At 35.7% G+C, this 5,381-nt stretch overlaps 1 pseudogene; it reads left to right on the forward strand.

Moving 5' to 3' along the window:
* The first annotated feature begins 225 nt into the window (after window positions 1–225).
* On the forward strand, window positions 226–345 carry LOC131511294 (U4 spliceosomal RNA; annotated as a pseudogene).
* Window positions 346–5,381: the final 5,036 nt, after the last annotated feature.

Genomic DNA, 5,381 nt, shown 5'->3' on the forward strand with positions numbered 1-5,381 from the left:
TATGAAAACTACATAACTATATAGAGAGAAGTTTATAATGTATTTAGTAGAAAAAAGAAAGCTATAATTCTAATAAAGACTGGATTAGAGAGGTTGGATTACTAGTGATTTTTAAATCTTATTTTCAGTATTTTTAAATGATAATATTACTCTTATACTGAAAAAATGTTCTCCACAATTCAAAAAGTTAAATACATTATTACTGTTCTGAAATTTCCATGAACTAGCTTTGTATAGTGGCAGTATCATAGTTAATGAGGTTTATCTGAGGCGTAATTATTGCTAATTAAAATATCTATGAACCAAATTGGCCAAATCTAGAATATTTTGTGTAGGGGCAGCTCATTCAGTTGAGCGTTGGACTCTCAATTTCTATTAAGGTTATGATCCCACAGTTGTGGGATCGAGCCCTGCATCAGACTCTGTGCTGAGCGTGGGTCCTGCCTAGGATTCATTCTCTCTCTCTCTCTCTCTCTCTCTCTCTCTCTCTCTCTCTCTCTCTCTTGTCTGTCTCTCTCTAAGAGAAAAAGAAAAGGAAATATGTTGTGTAGATGAACAAGAAATAGCAATGGAAAGGAGAGGGTGGCTGATTTACCTTTGTCTTCTGCATACCACCCAAATACAGATTCATGCTAGGGTTTGGCAAGACTCCAAGGATGATGCCTATAGCAAATTCCACAGTCAGCTCAGATAATGTAACATTCAGGATGTCAGAAACGCCAACGTGCTGAACACCTTTCCAAATTATGCAATTCCATTCATGTTCTCTAGCAAAATATTATATTATTCAAATTTCATCTTAGAGTAGTAGTTGGTTGCCTACTTAACACCCATTTCCCCCTCTTCCCTTCCTATAAGAAGTCTGTTTTAATGCAGCTCATTACTATAAGGAGTAGCTCACCTTTTGTCAAGCTCTAGGGGTGAAAATGGCTTATTGATTACGTTTATCAATGATTTGTGCAGATATGGGCTTTCGATATAATTTGGGCTAAAGAGTATGAGGAAAGTTTGCTGAAGGCTTCTGGAAAAGTTGATCTTAGTATGAATGGAAAACTTGGAATCCAGGGAAATTATTTCTTGTCTTCTATATGTTGTCCTGAAAAAATGTAATGCCCAGACTGCTGCAGTGTGAGCAAGATGCTGAACTGTAAGAGAGTTTAGAGAAGTCTCTTAATTAAGTCAAATTTAAAGCCTACCCTACTTAGGCTTTCAGGTAGGTGAGCCAGTAAATTCTTTAATATGTAAGCCAATTTAAGTTAAGTTTTTTAACTCGGTGCTGAAGCCATCTTAACATAAATATCTGGCATTTTTAACTGTCTGAAGTATAAACTATAATTCTAAGAGCTAGATCAATATGAAATAAAGAGTGGATTGTTATATTCTTATTATATCAATGCTAAAGAATATTTGCAGCCAGTTACATAAATTGGATTTGAATTGCCAAATTAAATAGTCTATTAATAATAATCCTATTTAGGGGTGCCTGGGTGGCTCAATCGGTTGAGCGCCTGACTTCAGCTCACGTCATGATCTCCTGGTTTGTGAGTTTGAGCCCCGCGTCAGGCTCTGTGCTGACAGCTCAGATCCTGGAGCCTGCTTCAGATTCTGTGTCTTCCTCTCACTCTGCCCCTCTGCTGCTCACACACTGTCTCTCTCTCCTTCAAATATAAATAAACATTAAAAAAATTTTAGAAATAAGTCTCATATATATATATATATATATATATATATATATATATACACATACACATATATATGTGTATATATATGTATATATATGCATATATATTTAAAACTTTGTTTATTTAAGTAATCTCTACACCTAATGTGGGGCTTGAATTCATGAAGCTGAGATCAAGAGTTGCATGCTCTTCTGACTGAGCCAGCTGGGTTTCCCAAAACGTATTTCATCTACATCAGCTATTTAGGCTAACTTTCTCAGAAGGCAAGAAAAATGATATATGCCTCTGGATCTCAGTAGATTTTTGTTGTTTTAATAATTCTGTACCATAAATGCATTTTTAATTAAAGGAAAGATTAAAAACATCGTCAGCATTCAATGTAAAGGATAGCCAAATTTTACTTTGAAATAAAACCCTACAAAATAGAAATACCAAAAGAGCATATTATAGGTCTGAAATAAGCATCTAAGTCATAGGAAATGGATTTTATTTCAATTATGATTTAGCAATAGTCAGTAGTAGTTAATACATTGCTGTGTTTCCACTCCTTGGATCAGGAGTCAATACCATTTGGAAATATTAAGTCAATGATGTGGCTGGAATCAGGTGGAGGTTGCTGATGTCTGAATGGGTTATGATGTGCCACCTAGGTCAAGAGATGTGGGAGGGCTACTCATGGACTGACACTGGAAGGAAGTATTACCATGCTGTCTCTTGTTAGGATGGTGCAGTAAGTGGAAGACACCTCAGTGACAAGTGGGGGATTTAGAGTTGATGATGGACCCAGGTCACTGAAACATCTCTCTTAGGGGAACTTCCATTGTTTATATCCAACCCCCTTCTAGTATCTTCTTTCCTTTTTCTTGTAGGGAAATCCATTCCATTTTGTTTGGTTAATGCCGACTTTTTCCCCAGGCCAGAGGTGTAGGAAGATGGCAAAGGAAAATTAGAGTCTCCCCCACTGTTGTCCCACAAGAGTGACACATGAGTGGGCCCAAACCCCACTGTGCTAGATTCCTCTCAGGACCATTTCCAGTCACTGCACGTAGAAGCAGGTTGTCCTTAGCCTTATCTGTAACCTATGGAGAACTTTAGAAATAGAAGTAATTTTTTACTTCTGTGATTCATAACTTATTCTCCATTTGCAATAAGTATAGGTGTTTCCCCACAATTTGAAAAAATCAGCAGAATTGTTTATGTTGTTACACTGCAAGGGAGTATTTTCTGTCTCATCCAGGAGTGAAAGAAATAATAGGTTTCTCCTCAAAAGAGCTAAAAATAAAACAGTGTAGGCACTTATCCCTAATGATTAGTTATCTTGATGTGAGAACAGAACTGAGAGTTTAGAGGCAACAGCCTACCTTGTGAGACATATTTTCCTCTCACCAGCCTATTACAGATGTCTCTGTGCAGGTGCTACAAGTGAACTTTCTGTGATTCAAAATGGCCACTTTTTTCTCTTTCTTTCACAAAGTGCTGTTAGGGTATCGGTAAGTTCTAGCTAAGGAATCAAAACTTGAGCAGCCAGTGTGCTCCACACTTTGAATTGTGTAGATTATTCCAATTATAATTATACTTGAAATGGTTAGACCTGAAAATACGAATACCCTTTTCTTAATGTTGTGGACAGGACTTTGCCTGCTTGTGTTATATTGGATGTAACAAAGTTCCCCAATTCCTGTTCAGTAAGAGAGACCTCTGGTAATATTTGACATAACAGGTGTTCTTTTCCTATAAACAACAACAGTAAGAAAAAACCTGAATTGCAAATAAAATATGCACAAGGATAAAGAAGCCATTTCTAGTTCAAAATATATAGTTCTGTTGGGGAATATTATATCTGGGGAATTGACCTTTGTTTTACTTGGTCTTCTTACAGCAATTACTCAGGAAAGTGCCAGGGTTGTACTGGTTATTGCATCATTTGAGCAAGCAGGTGCTATGCTGCTAGGGTCTTTAGCATAGTCAGTGGTAAGTTAGAGCATAGGAAGGTATTGAAAACCTGAAGACAGGGTCTTGACTCCAGTTAGGTTATATGATGGTCAGCAGGGACCAGCAGGGATGGAAATTTTAGGACCTGGAAAGTTTTCCATCCAGCAGGGATGGAAATTTTAGGACCTGGAAAGTTTTTATTTTCTTCTCTGCCTCTCCTTACTTCATGCCACATGTTCTTGTCTCAATTTCCAGTAACTTGTTTTCTTTCTGTCAGTCACTCCAGCACTACCTTTGTGACAACAGTCTACTAGGTGGGTAGTACTGTAAACACAACATTTGGAAGGAAGCACTTCAAAAAAGCATGAGCTCTCTTGGTCTCAACAACTGGACACATCTGTGCTGTAGACATTAGCATCAGCCTTGGAAAAGGCACAGGGATGTGATTAAGGATGCTCCCTGAAGTGGCTGTGCTGATCTATTGCAACAAGGGGGCAGACTATATAGAATTTAGTAAACAAAACTGGCTACAAGGAAGTCACTATTCTGACACTGGGTATGGGAAATGAACCAACTTAGGACACTGAAGAAGGATTAATGATGAAAAGGCTAAACCAGCAGGAGATTTGAATGAGATTTTCTTTTTTGGATTTCACTGATTCCATAAAGCACATTTGTTCATACTTTAATACCTGTGAAAATGGGATATGTATTACAAAGATGTGCCATCTTTAACTGACAGTGTTTTTTTAAAATTCTTAAAGAACATTAAAAAATTATACATCTTATAACTAGTGGTATCTTAGAAATATGTACTAATGAGACAGGCTTGGAGTAACACCAACTCCATGCTAATTTAAGATACAGCACCAAGGTTGTATCTTATGTGAAGTATTTCATAAACTATAGCATATAGGTTGGAGTTTGTGTCATTCTCAAATCATCATTTCTGTCCTTTCTATAATTTCCAAATACAGAGATCCATTCTTGGCAGTGCTTATTCCTCTCATTAGGCTGCGCTAAGATGTCAGAGATCATGTCTATTTCATTCACCATTCAATTTCCAGCACTGATTTTACCTAAGTTATCCATTGCTAGGGAATCCTATTTAAATCATTTTGATACCACCCCATAGATACTGAGTCTATGCTATAGCCCACTTTGTTTGTATAAAGAATATTGTTTTGGTCAGAGTTTCCATAATTATTGATAAAGCAAACCACATTAAATTTTTTGGTTGGAACAGATTTAACATTACTTTCACAAAATAGTTACCTTAAAATAAATGATAAGAACAAGATGAGTTTTTTCTAATTAAAAATCAAAGGAAAGTTTATAAAAGAATGGAGCAAATATTATATATCCTCCAAAGCACTTTTATTACAAACAATAAAAATGTTTGAAAATTCCAATAAATTAAATGACATTGTCATCATATGACTAAAAGTGTTTTTTTATAAATAATCACGACTTCTAATTGCTAAATATATGGGATCTATAATATACAGTTACTACACCTATAATATACATATTTAATAGTGAAAATCCATTTTGGAGATAAATTATTTTTTATAGATATATGAAATTAATTTTGTTTATTCCTGCTTATCCTTTACTAAAAATAAAATTCAGATGATACATCATTAATTAAAATATTATGTATGTTGTGTATATTGACTACACACATGGTCGGTACAGTATCAGTCGCTAAGCTTTACAGCTCATGAGGAGCTGACATTTATAGTTTTTCACTTTTTGTCACCTCAT

This window comes from Neofelis nebulosa, chromosome 4 (genome assembly GCF_028018385.1).
Source record: "Neofelis nebulosa isolate mNeoNeb1 chromosome 4, mNeoNeb1.pri, whole genome shotgun sequence".
In the NCBI taxonomy this organism is placed as follows: domain Eukaryota; kingdom Metazoa; phylum Chordata; class Mammalia; order Carnivora; family Felidae; genus Neofelis; species Neofelis nebulosa.